Source organism: Oncorhynchus gorbuscha, unplaced genomic scaffold (assembly GCF_021184085.1).
Source record: "Oncorhynchus gorbuscha isolate QuinsamMale2020 ecotype Even-year unplaced genomic scaffold, OgorEven_v1.0 Un_scaffold_3723, whole genome shotgun sequence".
Taxonomy (NCBI): domain Eukaryota; kingdom Metazoa; phylum Chordata; class Actinopteri; order Salmoniformes; family Salmonidae; genus Oncorhynchus; species Oncorhynchus gorbuscha.
This window is the reverse complement of record NW_025747899.1, coordinates 27,475-42,975: the sequence shown is the minus strand read 5'-3', so window position 1 is coordinate 42,975 and position 15,501 is coordinate 27,475. Positions and strand designations below refer to the sequence as shown.

General features: G+C 50.0%; 1 long non-coding RNA gene across 2 annotated transcripts; it reads left to right on the top strand.

Moving 5' to 3' along the window:
- The first annotated feature begins 5,785 nt into the window (after positions 1 to 5,785).
- On the top strand, positions 5,786 to 10,396 carry LOC124028072. 2 transcript variants are annotated; one of them, XR_006837547.1, is made up of 3 exons: positions 5,786 to 5,812; positions 8,994 to 9,147; positions 9,634 to 10,396. It is a non-coding gene; the product is annotated as an uncharacterized LOC124028072 (long non-coding RNA). The 2 variants fall into 2 exon arrangements; XR_006837548.1 differs by lacking the exon at positions 5,786 to 5,812 and adding an exon at positions 8,657 to 8,667.
- Positions 10,397 to 15,501: the final 5,105 nt, after the last annotated feature.

Genomic DNA, 15,501 nt, shown 5'->3' with positions numbered 1-15,501 from the left:
GGAGAGAACCAGGACAGGACTCAGAGAGAGAGAGAGAACCAGGACAGGACTCAGAGAGAGAGAGAACCAGGACAGGACTCAGAGAGAGGAGAGAACCAGGACAGGACTCAGAGAGAGGAGAGAACCAGGACAGGACTCAGAGAGAGGAGAGAACCACGACAGGACTCAGAGAGAGGAGAGAACCAGGACAGGACTCAGAGAGAGGAGAGAACCAGGACAGGACTCAGAGAGAGGAGAGAACCAGGACAGGACTCAGAGAGAGGAGAGAACCAGGACAGGACAGGACTCAGAGAGAGGAGAGAACCAGGACAGGACAAGACTCAGAGAGAGGAGAGAACCAGGACAGGACTCAGAGAGAGGAGAGAACCAGGACAGGACTCAGAGAGAGGAGAGAACCAGGACAGGACTCAGAGAGGAGAGAACCAGGACAGGACAGGACTCAGAGAGAGGAGGGAACCAGGACAGGACTCAGAGAGAGGAGAGAACCACGGCAGGACTCAGAGAGAGGAGAGAACCAGGACAGGACTCAGAGAGAGGAGAGATGAGAGACAGGACAGGACTCAGAGAGAGGAGCAGAGAGGAGAGAATCAGGACAGGACAGGACTCAGAGAGAGGAGCAGAGAGGAGAGAACCAGGACAGGACTCAGAGAGAGGAGAGAACCAGGACAGGACAGGACTCAGAGAGAGGAGAGAACCAGGACAGGACTCAGAGAGAGGAGCAGAGAGAGAGAACCAGGACAGGACTCAGAGAGAGGAGAGAACCAGGACAGGACTCAGAGAGAGGAGAGAACCAGGACAGGACTCAGAGAGAGGAGAGAACCAGGACAGGACTCAGAGAGAGGAGAGAACCAGGACAGGACTCAGAGAGAGGAGAGAACCAGGACAGGACTCAGAGAGAGGAGAGAACCAGGACAGGACTCAGAGAGAGGAGAGAACCAGGACAGGACTCAGAGAGAGGAGAGAACCAGGACAGGACAGGACTCAGAGAGAGGAGAGAACCAGGACAGGACAAGACTCAGAGAGAGGAGAGAACCAGGACAGGACTCAGAGAGAGGAGAGAACCAGGACAGGACTCAGAGAGAGGAGAGAACCAGGACAGGACTCAGAGAGGAGAGAACCAGGACAGGACAGGACTCAGAGAGAGGAGGGAACCAGGACAGGACTCAGAGAGAGGAGAGAACCAGGACAGGACTCAGAGAGAGGAGAGAACCAGGACAGGACTCAGAGAGAGGAGCAGAGAAGAGAGAACCAGGACAGGACTCAGAGAGAGGAGAGAACCAGGACAGGACTCAGAGAGAGCAGAGAGGAGAGAACCAGGACAGGACTCAGAGAGAGGAGAGAACCAGGACAGGACTCAGAGAGAGGAGAGAACCAGGACAGGACTCAGAGAGAGGAGCAGAGAGGAGAGAACCAGGACAGGACTCAGAGAGAGGAGAGAACCAGGACAGGACTCAGAGAGAGGAGAGAACCAGGACAGGACTCAGAGAGAGGAGAGAACCAGGACAGGACTCAGAGAGAGGAGAGAACCAGGACAGGACTCAGAGAGAGGAGAGAACCAGGACAGGACAGGACTCAGAGAGAGGAGAGAACCAGGACAGGACTCAGAGAGAGGAGCAGAGAGGAGAGAACCAGGACAGGACTCAGAGAGAGGAGAGAACCAGGACAGGACAGGACTCAGAGAGAGCAGAGAGGAGAGAACCAGGACAGGACTCAGAGAGAGGAGAGAACCAGGACAGGACTCAGTGAGGAGAGAACCAGGACAGGACTCAGAGAGGAGAGAACCAGGACAGGACTCAGAGAGAGGAGCAGAGAGAGACCAGGACAGGACTCAGAGAGAGGAGAGAACCAGGACAGGACTCAGAGAGAGGAGAGAACCAGGACAGGACTCAGAGAGAGGAGAGAACCAGGACAGGACTCAGAGAGAGGAGAGAACCAGGCCAGGACTCAGAGAGAGGAGAGAACCAACTAGGATCCAGTCCTGTTACCACATTAACTAGGATCCAGTCCTGTTACCACATTAACTAGGATCCAGTCCTGTTCCCGTATTAACTAGGATCCAGTCCTGTTACCACATTAACTAGGATCCAGTCATGTTACCACATTAACTAGGATCCAGTCCTGTTACCACATTAACTAGGATCCAGTCCTGTTACCACATTAACTAGGATCCAGTCCTGTTACCACATTAACTAGGATCCAGTCCTGTTACCACATTAACTAGGATCCAGTCCTGTTACCACATTAACTAGGATCCAGTCCTGTTACTGTGACAGGTTAAAGGACATATTCATAGCCTGTTATACATTGAAAAGTATTAGTAAGTTCATAGTATGTGAGGATCTTAAAACATCTAAGGTTAAAAGATGCATTCAGTATTAGTTGATAGAGATTGATAACATTCATATAATTGTGTTAAAGTTCAAATCTGTCAAAGTGCAATTGTGAGAGTAATGTGTAAACGTTATATTGATTACTTTATTTTGTGGTGCCTAAAAGTGTTAATCTGTGATCTACGAAATGCTCTTAATCTATGAGCCGGAGATCGATTGCTCTGGTCTCCACCCATATTCCTGGGGAAATTCGCGATCTTTTCTCATTGAACTAAATGTTGACTTGAGAATACAACACCGTATCACTCTCGTGATTATTTCTCCCCTGTTTTCAGGGGCGTAACATTACCACATTAACTAGGATCCAGTCCTGTTACCACATTAACTAGGATCCAGTCCTGTTACCACATTAACTAGGATCCAGTCCTGTTACCACATTAACTAGGATCCAGTCCTGTTACCACATTAACTAGGATCCAGTCCTGTTACCACATTAACTAGGATCCAGTCCTGTTACCACATTAACTAGGATCCAGTCCTGTTCCTGTATTAACTAGGATCCAGTCCTGTTACCACATTAACTAGGATCCAGTCCTATTACCACATTAACTAGGATCCAGTCCTATTACCACATTAACTAGGATCCAGTCCTGTTACCACATTATCTAGGATCCAGTCCTGTTACCACATTAACTAGGATCCAGTCCTGTTACCACATTAACTAGATCCAGTCCTGTTAAAGGGTAATAGAACACAAGCTGGGTACATCTGGTTGAAATGAGTCTTTGTCACAGCAGTCACAAGGTGTTCTCTGATTGACCTCTGACCTCTCTATCTCTCAATTCAATTCAAAGGGCTGTTGTGGGGCATTTGCTTTGGTAATGTTATTAAGCAAATGGAATAGACAGTCAATAAAAGGTGAACTCAACAAGGAGAACCATTAGTAAACGTTACACTCACTAAATATATTTAAAAGAATAAAGACATTTTAAACGTTATATTATTGCCTCTGTACAGTGTTGTAAACAATGTGCAAGAAGTTGAAGAATGAAAGGGAAGATAAATGAACAGATCATTATGGGATGTATTTACAAGGTTGTTTGTGTTCCGCTGGATGCCCCTTCTCATGGCAACGGGCCACAAATCATGCTGCTGTGATGTCACAACAGATATGGGAGTATATCAGTGGTTGATTTGGCTCTGTGTAATCTGAGGGAAATATGTGTCTCTAATATGGTCATACATTGGACAGGAGGTTAGGAAGTGCAGCTCAGTTTCCACCTCATTTTGTTGGGCAGTGAGCACATCACATCACTGAGTCTGTACATAGTCAAAGCTTTCTGAAAGTTTGGGTCAGTCACAGTGGTCAGGTGTTCTGCCGCTGTGTACTCTCTCTGTTTAGGGCCAAATAGCATTTCTAGTTGTCTTTTGTTGTTTTGTTAATTCTTTCCAGTGTGTCAAGTAATTATCTTTTTGTTTTCTCATGATTTGGTTGGGTCTAATTGTGTTTGCTGTCCTGGGGTTCTGTGGGGTGTGTTTGTGAACAGAGCCCCAGGACCAGCTGACTGAGGGGACTCTTCTCCAGGTTCATCTCTTTGTAGGTGATGGCTTTGGGGTGTAATCTGTGGGCATATCTTATATTTACGTCTCCTCTCTCTCTCTCTCTCCAACTCCCTCTGTCTCTCTGTCTCTCTCTCTCTATAAATAATAAATATACTTTATATATATATATATCTATATATATATATATCTCTCTATATATATATATATCTCCTCTCCCTCTGTCTCTCTAAATCTCTCCTCTCCCCTCTCTCTCTAATAATATGCCCTCTATCTCTCCCCCTCTCCCTATATCCTAAATACTAATATATCTATCTTATATATATATATATATATATATCTATATATATATATACTCTTCTCTCTCTCCTCTCTCTCCTCCTCCCTCTCTCTTTCCCTCCTCTCTCTCTCTCTCTCCTCTCCCCCTCTCTCTCCTCCTCCCCCTCTCTCCTCTCCCTCTCCTCTCTCTCTCTCCTCTCTCTCTCCTCTTCCTCTCCTCTCTCTCTCTCCTCTCTCCCCTCTCTCTCTCTGCCCTCTCTCTCTCTCTCTCTCCTCCTCTCCCTCCCTCTCTCTTTCTCTCCTCTCTCTCCTCTCCCTCTCTCCTCTCCCTCTCCCCCTTCTCCCTCTCCCTCTCCTCTCTCTCTCTCTCCTCTCTCTCCCTCGTCTCTCTCCTCTCCCTCTCGTCTCTCTCTCTCCTCTCCCTCTCTCTTCCCTCCTCCTCTCCTCCCCTCCCTCTCTCTCCTCTCCTCTCTCTCCTCTCTCCCCTCTCTCCTCTCCCTCTCTCTCTCCTCTTCTCTCTCCTCCCTCTCCTCTCTCCTCCTCCCCTCTCCTCCTCCTCCCCTCCTCTCCTCCCTCTCCCTCCTCTCTCTCCTCCCTCCCCTCTCTCTCTCTCCTCTCTCCTCCCTCGTCTCTCTCCTCTCCCTCCCTCTTCCTCTCCCCCTCTCTCTCTCTCCTCTCCTCTCTCTCTCTCCTCTTCCTCTCTCCCTCGAGATGCCTCCCTCCCCCCTCTCTCTCCTCTCCCTCTCCTCTCTCTCCTCTCTCTCTCCTCTCTCTCCTCTCCTCTCTCTCTCTCTCCTCTCTCTCTCTCCTCTCTCTCTCTCCTCTCCCTCTCTCTCTCCTCTCCTCTCCCTCTCTCTCTCTCTCTCCTCTCTCTCTCTCCTCTCCCTCTCTCCTCTCTCTCTCTCCTCCCTCTCCTCTCCCTCTCTCTCTCTCTCTCTCCTCCCTCTCTCCTCTCTCCCCCTCTCTCTCTCCTCTCCCTCTCCTCTCTCTCATCTCTCCCCCTCTCTCTCTCCTCTCCCTCTCCTCTCTCTCCTCTCCTCTCTCTCCTCTCTCTCCCTCGTCTCTCTCCTCCAGGTGTTCTACGTCTGTTGGAGCATGATGAGGAGTATGTGTTCACTCTGCCCTGTGCCTACGCCCGCTCCATTCTTACCGTACCCTGGGTGGAGCTGGGAGGGAAAGTCAACATCAGTTGTGCCAAGAGTGGATACTCTGCCACCGTTACCTTCCATACTAAACCCTTCTATGGAGGAAAGATACACAGGGGAGCCTGAGAGAGAGAGAGAGAGAGAGAGAGAGAGAGAGAGAGAGAGAGAGAGAGAGAGAGAGAGAGAGAGAGAGAGAGAGAGAGAGAGATGAGAGAGAATCATTCCTATCCCTCCCTGTATGAGGCGGTGTGTGTGTGTTCGTCCATCCATCTGTATGTGTCTGACCTAATGACATCATCATCTCTTCGTCACTCTTCCTGTTAGAGTGACAGATGAGGTGAAGCACAACCCGACGGGGACCATAGTGTAAGGCCCGGGAATGGAACTGCACTTAGAGTTCACCTACAGCAGTGGAGAGACCAAGGTCATCAACACCTCCAAGCTGCCTGTCATCAGGAAGAAGATGCTCTCGGAGAAACAGGGACACTACGAATCACGGTGAGGGAGGGAGGAGGGAGGGAGATCACGCCCCATGGAGAAACAGGGACACTACGAATCACGGGTGAGGAGGAGGGAGGGAGGGAGGGAGGGAGGAGGGAGGGAGATACGCCCCATGGAGAAACAGGGACACTACGAATCACGGTGAGGAGGGAGGAGGGAGGGAGATACGCCCCATGGAGAAACAGGGACACTACGAATCACGGTGAGGAGGGAGGGAGGGAGGGAGATACGCCCATGGAGAAACAGGGACACTACGAATCACGGTGAGGAGGGAGGGAGGGAGATACGCCCATGGAGAAACAGGGACACTACAAATCACGGTGAGGAGGGAGGGAGGGAGGGAGTTACGCCCCATGGAGAAACAGGGACATTACGAATCACGGTGAGGAGGGAGGGAGGGAGGAGATACACCCCATGGAGAAACAGGGACACTACGAATCATGGTGAGGAGGGAGGAGGGAGGGAGATACACCCCATGGAGAAACAGGGACACTACGAATCACGGTGAGGAGGGAGGGAGGGAGATACGCCCCATGGAGAAACAGGGACACTACGAATCACGGTGAGGAGGGAGGGAGGGAGGGAGGGGAGGGACGGAGGGAGATACGCCCCATGGAGAAACAGGGACACTACGAATCACGGTGAGGAGGAGGGGGGATGGAGAAACAGGGAGTTACGCCCCATGGAGAAACAGGGACACTACGAATCACGGTGAGGAGGGAGGGAGGGAGATACGCCCCATGGAGAAACAGGGACACTACGAATCACGGTGAGGGAGGGAGGGAGGGAGGGAGGGAGTACGCCCCATACAGGGACACTACCACGGTGGAGAAACAGGGACACTACAAATCACAGTGAGGAGGGAGGGAGGGAGATACGCCCCATGGAGAAACAGGGACACTACGAATCACGGTGAGGAGGGAGGGGAGGGAGGGAGGGAGGGGGAGGGAGATACGCCCCATGGAGAAACAGGGACACTATGAATCACGGTGAGGAGGGAGGGAGGGAGGGAGATACACCCATAGAGAAACAGGGACACTACGAATCACGGTGAGGAGGGAGGGAGGGGAGATACGCCCCATGGAGAAACAGGGACACTACGAATCACGGTGAGGAGGGAGGGAGGGAGGAGTTACGCCCATGGAGAAACAGGGACATTACGAATCACGGTGAGGAGGGAGGGAGGGGAGGAGATACACCCCATGGAGAAACAGGGACACTACTTAATCATGGTGAGGAGGGAGGGAGGGAGGGAGATACACCCCATGGAGAAACAGGGACACTACAAATCACGGTGAGGAGGGAGGGAGATACGCCCCATGGAGAAACAGGGACACTACGAATCACGGTGAGGAGGGAGGGAGGGAGGGAGGGACGGAGGGAGACAGCCCCATGGAGAAACAGGGACACTATGAATCACGGTGAGGAGGGAGGGAGGGAGTTACGCCCCATGGAGAAACAGGGACACTACGAATCACGGTGAGGAGGGAGGGAGGGAGGGAGATACGCCCCCATGGAGAAACAGGGACACTACGAATCACGGTGAGGAGGAGGGAGGGAGGGAGGGAGTTACGCTCCATGGAGAAACAGGGACACTACAAATCACAGTGAGGAGGGAGGGAGGAGATACGCCCCCATGGAGAAACAGGGACACTACGAATCACGGAGAAGGAGGGGAGGGAGGAGGAGGGAGATACGCCCCATGGAGAAACAGGGACACTATGAATCACGGTGAGGAGGAGGGAGGGAGATACACCCCATAGAGAAACAGGGACACTACGAATCACGGTGAGGAGGGAGGGAGGGAGATACGCCCCATGGAGAAACAGGGACACTACGAATCATGGTGAGGGAGGGAGGGAGGTAGGGAGAGGAGGGAGGGAGGGAGATACACCCCATAGAGAAACAGGGACACTACGAATCACGGTGAGGAGGGAGGGAGGGAGGTAGGGAGGGAGGGAGGGAGATACACCCCATAGAGAAACAGGGACACTATGAATCACGGTGAGGAGGGAGGAGGGAGGGAGATCGCCCATGGAGAAACAGGGACACTACGAATCACGGTGAGGAGGGAGGAGGGGAGTTACGCCCCATGGAGAAACAGGGACACTACGAATCATGGTGAGGAGGGAGGGAGGGAGGGAGACACGCCCCATGGAGAAACAGGGACACTACGAATCACGGTGAGGGAGGGAGGGAGGGAGATACGCCCCCATAGAGAAACAGGGACATTACGAATCACGGTGAGGAGGGAGGGAGGGAGGGAGTTACGCCCCATGGAGAAACAGGGACACTACGAATCACGGTGAGGAGGGAGGGAGGGAGTTACGCCCCATGGAGAAACAGGGACACTACGAATCACGGTGAGGAGGGAGGGAGGGGAGGGAGATACACCCCATGGAGAAACAGGTACACTACGAATCACGGTGAGGAGGGAGGGAGGGAGGGAGATACCCCCCATGGAGAAACAGGTACACTACGAATCACGGTGAGGAGGGAGGGAGGGAGGGAGGGAGATACGCCCCATGGAGAAACAGGGACACTACGAATCACAGTGAGGAGGGAGGGAGGGAGTTACGCCCCATGGAGAAACAGGGACACTACGAATCACAGTGAGGAGGGAGGGAGGGAGGGAGTTACGCCCCATGGAGAAACAGGGACACTACGAATCACAGTGAGGAGGGAGGGAGTTACGCCCCATGGAGAAACAGGGACACTACGAATCACAGTGAGGAGGGAGGGAGGGAGGGAGTTACGCCCCATGGAGAAACAGGGACACTACGAATCACAGTGAGGAGGGAGGGAGGGAGGGAGTTACGCCCCATGGAGAAACAGGGACACTACGAATCACGGTGAGGAGGGAGGGAGGGAGGGAGGGGAGATACGCCCCAAGGAGAAACAGGGACACTACGAATCACGGTGAGGAGGGAGGGAGGGAGTTACGCCCCATGGAGAAACAGGGACACTACGAATCACGGTGAGGAGGGAGGGAGGGAGGGAGATACGCCCTCCCCTGATGACACACACACACTCTCTCTCTCAGCTTTAATACACTGCTAGTCTCACACACGTGTTACCTCAGCTCTGAGATCAGTAATAATGGTATAGTGTCCCTCTACAGGGGCAGAGCATTACCTCAGATCTGAGATCAGTAATAATGGTATAGTGTCCTCTACAGGCGTCTGTGGCAGCATGTCACCTCAGCTCTGAGATCAGGAAACATTGACTCTGCTACAGAGCACAAACACTGTCTGGAGGAGAGGCAGAGAGCAGAGGGCCGACAGAGAGCAGCCTCCAACACACCCTGGACACCCAAGTACTTCATCAAGGAGGTGAGGAACTAGGACCTGAACGGTTCACTTTGACCTCTGACATTACCTCATACGTTGTGTCAGCTTCCCTGGTCTTGTCTTTAATGTACTGTACGCTCACAATCAAAATTATTTTTAAAAAGACTGCTAAACATGTTTCCCTTTGCTCTCTCTCGTTCTCTCGTTCTCTCTCGCTCTCTGTCTCTTGCTCTCTCTCTCACTCTCTGTCTCTCACTCTCTCTCTGTCTCTCTCGCTCTCTGTCTCTCTCTGTCTCTCTCTCTCGCTCTCTGTTTCTCTCTGTCTCTCACTCTCTTTCTCTGTCTCTCACTCTCTCTCTGTCTCTCTCGCTCTCTGTCTCTCTCTGTCTCTCTCTCTCGCTCTCTGTTTCTCTCTGTCTCTCACTCTCTTTCTCTCTCTCTGCCTCTCTGTCTCTCTCTCTCTGCCTCTCTGTCTCTCTGTCGCTCTGTCTCTCTCTCTCTCTCTCTCTCTGTCTCTCTTTCTCACAGGGCGAGGGCTGGGTGTATCACAACCCCTTGTGGAAGACCCACTGACGAGGGGAGGGGCCTCGGGGGGGAGGGGCAACGTGCCAGCTGCCAATCACAGCACAGAGAGCGGCCTGCTGGTGGTCACGGCAACACACAGGGGACCAGCTAGCCGGGCCACTAGAGACTAGAGGAAATATACAAGGGGCCTGTGTTCAAAATGGAACCCTATTCTCTATATAGCGGACAACTGCAGAAGGAGTGCACTATATAGGGAATAGGGTGCTAATTTCAGATTTGCCCAAGGATTGTCTTGGATGAGGAGCTTGTGTCTCAGTCATTCAATAAGAATGAGAGGTGCCAAAGACTCTCAGAGGGACAGGAACTACAGTCAAGACAGAAAAAGCTCACTGAGTTTCCCTGTCAGAAGCTGACCTGCTACCACACGATACAGGAAACTCGGCGGCCATTTTGGAGACGGACCGGGTCGAACCAGGAAGAGGTTGGTTAGGGACAGAAGATGAGCGTGATCGTTGGTGGTCAGAGATAGCTGAACAATTATGTAGCTTTAAAAAAATATATATAGTAGAATCTAAATACCAGAAGAATATATTACATTCACATGCTTCTTCCTTCACTTTCAATTTGTTTGCACAGGTACTGTAGCTGTCTCCACTGTTATTACCCAGTAGGCCACAGGAGGGGTTGTCCTTCCAGCTGTCCCCACTGTTATTACCCAGTAGGCCACAGGAGGGGTTGTCCTTCCAGCTGTCTCCACTGTTATTACCCAGTAGGCCACAGGAGGGGTTGTCCTTCCAGCTGTCTCCACTGTTATTACATTTACATTACATTTAAGTCATTTAGCAGACGCTCTTATCCAGAGCGACTTACAAATTGGTGCATTCACCTTATGACATCCAGTGGGACAGTCACTTAACAATAGTGCATCTAAAACTTAGGGGGTGAGAGGGATTACTTATCCTATCCTAGGTATTCCTTAAAGAGGTGGGGTTTCAGGTGTCTCCGGAAGGTGGTGATTGACTCCGCTGTCCTGGCGTCGTAGGCCACAGGAGGGGTTGTCCTTCCAGCTGTCTCCACTGTTATTACCCAGTAGGCCACAGGAGGGGTTGTCCTTCCAGCTGTCTCCACTGTTATTACCCAGTAGGCCACAGGAGGGGTTGTCCTTCCAGCTGTCTCCACTGTTATTACCCAGTAGGCCACAGGAGGGGCTGTCCTTCCAGCTGTATGATGTATGTAAGATCCAAGGATCTATGATTTGTCCATAATTAACACACAACACCAAACACACTGTTTAGTGAAGAGTCTTCCTTCAGCCCTTCTGTTCTATGATGTACAGTATATAAATACCGGTTATGTATGTTTGTCACACTAGACTTGGACACTGTTTATAACACAATGGCCCAGTATAGAGAACAGCGTTTCCTTCAGCCCCTTCCAACAGCCCACAATGGAGAAATGTAATCAGAGGTGAACACTGCTACAATGTCAAAGTCAAAGCCATTTCTCCAGCCCACACCAGCAATCTTCAGTATTCACACACTCTAACGTTGGAGTGATTGGAACCAGGAAGTAGCCTGGTGCTCCAGTCTGTTTGTCCTTTTATAGGGCCGAACCTTGAAGAGATCTTTATAGGGCCGAACCTTGAAGAGATCTTTATAGGGCCGAACCTTGAAGAGATCTTTATAGGGCCGAACCTTGAAGAGATCTTTATAGGGCCGAACCTTGAAGAGATCTTTATAGGGCCGAACCTTGAAGATATCTTTATAGGGCCGAACCTTGTAGAGATCTTTATAGGGCCGAACCTTGAAGAGATCTTTATATGGAAGAACCTTGAAGAGATCTTTATAGGGCCGAACCTTGAAGAGATCTTTATAGGGCCGAACCTTGAAGAGATCTTTATATGGAAGAACCTTGAAGAGATCTTTATAGGGCCGAACCTTGAAGAGATCTTTATATGGAAGAACCTTGAAGAGATCTTTATAGGGCCGAACCTTGAAGAGATCTTTATAGGGCCGAACCTTGAAGAGATCTTTATAGGGCCGAACCTTGAAGAGATCTTTATAGGGCCGAACCTTGAAGAGATCTTTATAGGGCCGAACCTGAAGAGATCTTTATAGGGCCGAACCTTGAAGAGATCTTTATAGGGCCGAACCTTGAAGAGATCTTTATAGGGCCGAACCTTGAAGAGATCTTTATAGGGCCGAACCTTGAAGAGATCTTTATAGGGCCGAACCTTGAAGAGATCTTTATAGGGCCGAACCTTGAAGAGATCTTTATAGGGCCGAACCTTGAAGAGATCTTTATAGAGTCTAATTTATAGCCTAACCTTGAAGAGATCTTTATAGAGTCTAATTTATAGCCTAACCTTGAAGAGATCTTTATAGGGCCGAACCTTGAAGAGATCTTTATAGAGTCTAATTTATAGCCTAACCTTGAAGAGATCTTTATAGAGTCTAATTTATAGCCTAACCTTGAAGAGATCTTTATAGAGTCTAATTTATGGCCTAACATTGAAGAGATCTTCATAGAGTCTAATTTATAGCCTAACCTTGAAGAGATCTTTATAGAGTCTAATTTATGCCCTAACCTTGAAGAGGTCTTTATAGAGTCTAATTTATGGCCTATCATTGAAGAGATAGTGAAGGTCAGAGAGAAAGGTAGACTACCTCCACTATACAGCCTTCACCACAGTAGTACAGGGTACTGAATGTGGCTTGGCTGCCTCCCAAATATTCCCCACATAGTACCCTTACTTTGGACCACATAGTACCTTTACTTTGGACCACATAGTACCCTTACTTTGGACCAGGCCCTGGTCAAAAGTAGTGCATTACATAGGGAATAGGGTGCCCTTTGGGAGGTACAAATCCAACTGTATCCAGGAGGTGCAAATCCAACCGTTCCAGCAGGTACAAATCCAACCGTAACCAGCAGGTGCAAATCCAACTGTAACCAGCAGGTGCAAATCCAACCGTATCCAGCAGGTGCAAATCCAACCGTATCCAGGAAGTACAAATCCAACCGTATCCAGGAAGTACAACTCCAACCGTATCCAGGAAGTAGAAATCCAACCGTATCCAGGAAGTACAAATCCAACCGTATCCAGGAAGTACAACTCCAACGGTATCCAGGAAGTAGAAATCCAACCGCTCTATAGAGAGATATATTGACCCTTGATTTATTTAATCCACGTCTGATATTTATTCTCCTGGTTTTCAATATTCTGTGATCCTAGACTTAGATTCAATCTGGGCCTGTGGAAGATAGTCGCTATAACAAGATTTACATTTAAAGGCAATGTTTCCTGCGTTAGCGGAGACTGCATTCACGTTAAACGCTGCATATGGCAGCTCAATATGAAATGATCTTTACATTTCAATCAGGCTTTACGGTGGCTCTTCAACGGCCCGTATTAAATCAATCTCGCCCCGTAGTCTGTCTTGTCGCCAGCCACTCTTTCTGTGTGGTAATGAGCCTTGGGGGACGAGGTTAGATCTTACTTAACAAACAGAAGGAGAGCTGCTCCAGTACTGGTCCCTTCCCTGACATGTTTTGTCTTAATTACAACATGTTTTGTCTTAATTACAACATGTATTGTAGCAGAGGTGCTAACGACATGTCTTCACCTAAACAACATGTATTGTAGCAGAGGTGCTAACGACATGTCTTCACCTAAACAGCACTCATTTACATTTACATTTACATTTAAGTCATTTAGCAGACGCTCTTATCCAGAGCGACTTACAAATTGGTGCATTCACCTTATGACATCCAGTGGGACAGTCACTTAACAATAGTGCATCTAAAACTTAGGGGGGTGGGGTGAGAGGGATTACTTAACCTATCCTAGGTATTCCTTAAAGAGGTGGGGTTTCAGGTGTCTCCGGAAGGTGGTGATTGACTCCGCTGTCCTGGCGTCGTGAGGGAGTTTGTTCCACCATTGGGGGGCCAGGGCAGCGAACAGTTTTGACTGGGCTGAGCGGGAGCTGTACTTCCTCAGTGGTAGGGAGGCGAGCAGGCCAGAGGTGGATGAACGCAGTGCCCTTGTTTGGGTGTAGGGCCTGATCAGAGCCTGGAGGTACTGAGGTGCCGTTCCCCTCACAGCTCCGTAGGCAAGCACCATGGTCTTGTAGCGGATGCGAGCTTCAACTGGAAGCCAGTGGAGAGAACGGAGGAGCGGGGTGACGGAGAGAACTTGGGAAGGTTGAACACCAGACGGGCTGCGGCGTTCTGGATGAGTTGAAGGGGTTTAATGGCACAGGCAGGGAGCCCAGCCAACAGCGAGTTGCAGTAATCCAGACGGGAGATGACAAGTGCCTGGATTAGGACCTGCGCCGCTTCCTGTGTGAGGCAGGGTCAGTACTCTGCGGATGTTGTAGAGCATGAACCTACAGGAACGGGCCACCGCCTTGATGTTAGTTGAGAACGACAGGGTGTTGTCCAGGATCACGCCAAGGTTCTTGGCGCTCTGGGAGGAGGACACAATGGAGTTGTCGACCGTGATGGCGAGATCATGGAACGGGCAGTCCTTCCCCGGGAGGAAGAGCAGCTCCGTCTTGCCGAGGTTCAGCTTGAGGTGGTGATCCGTCATCCACACTGATATGTCTGCCAGACATGCAGAGATGCGATTCGCCACCTGGTCATCAGAAGGGGGAAAGGAGAAGATTAATTGTGTGTCGTCTGCATAGCAATGATAAGAGAGACCATGTGAGGTTATGACAGAGCCAAGTGACTTGGTGTATAGCGAGAATAGGAGAGGGCCAAGAACAGAGCCCTGGGGGACACCAGTGGTGAGAGCGCGTGGTGAGGAGACAGATTCTCGCCACGCCACCTGGTAGGAGCGACCTGTCAGGTAGGACGCAATCAAGCGTGGCCGCGCCGGAGATGCCCAACTCGGAGAGGGTGGAGAGGAGGATCTGATGGTTCACAGTATCGAAGGCAGCCGATAGATCTAGAAGGATGAGAGCAGAGGAGAGAGAGTTAGCTTTAGCAGTGCGGAGCGCCTCCGTGATACAGAGGAGAGCAGTCTCAGTTGAATGACTAGTCTTGAAACCTGACTGATTTGGATCAAGAAGGTCATTCAGAGAGAGATAGCGGCATGTGTCGGTAGAAATTACAACGTTCATCGGTTAGGTAACTCTAGTCTGAATATAATTCCTAAATTCTCCTTCAACAGAATCCTCATGCAGTTTGTTGTTGTTGTGATCATTTTGTCCTGCCCCATTTTGTAGACAGTTAGTTGCTAACTGGGATCCTTGGGATGAACCTACCCATTGAAACACCGTCATACACTTTGTAGACAGTTAGTTGCTAACTGGGATCCTTGGGATGAACCTACCCATTGAAACACCGTCATACACTTTGTAGACAGTTAGTTGCTAACTGGGATCCTTGGGATGAACCTACCCATTGAAACACCGTCATACACTTTGTAGACAGTTAGTTGCTAACTGGGATCCTTGGGATGAACCTACCCATTGAAACACCGTCGTACACTTTGTAGACAGTTAGTTGCTAACTGGGATCCTTGGGATGAACCTACCCATTGAAACACCGTCATACACTTTGTAGACAGTTAGTTGCTAACTGGGATCCTTGGGATGAACCTACCCATTGAAACACCGTCATACACTTTGTAGACAGTTAGTTGCTAACTGGGATCCTTGGGATGAACCTACCCATTGAAACAGCATCGTACCCATGTATCATACAGGGATGATTTCTGTCTCTGGAAAACTTGCTGAACTAATCAAACATTTTGGGAACAACGGACCAATGAAACAAATACCTAAATATATTTTTTTCTTTAAACTGTCTTTCCACTTGAACTTCAATGAGGTGACATCAGAGTTGGACGTCCCAAGGATTCCA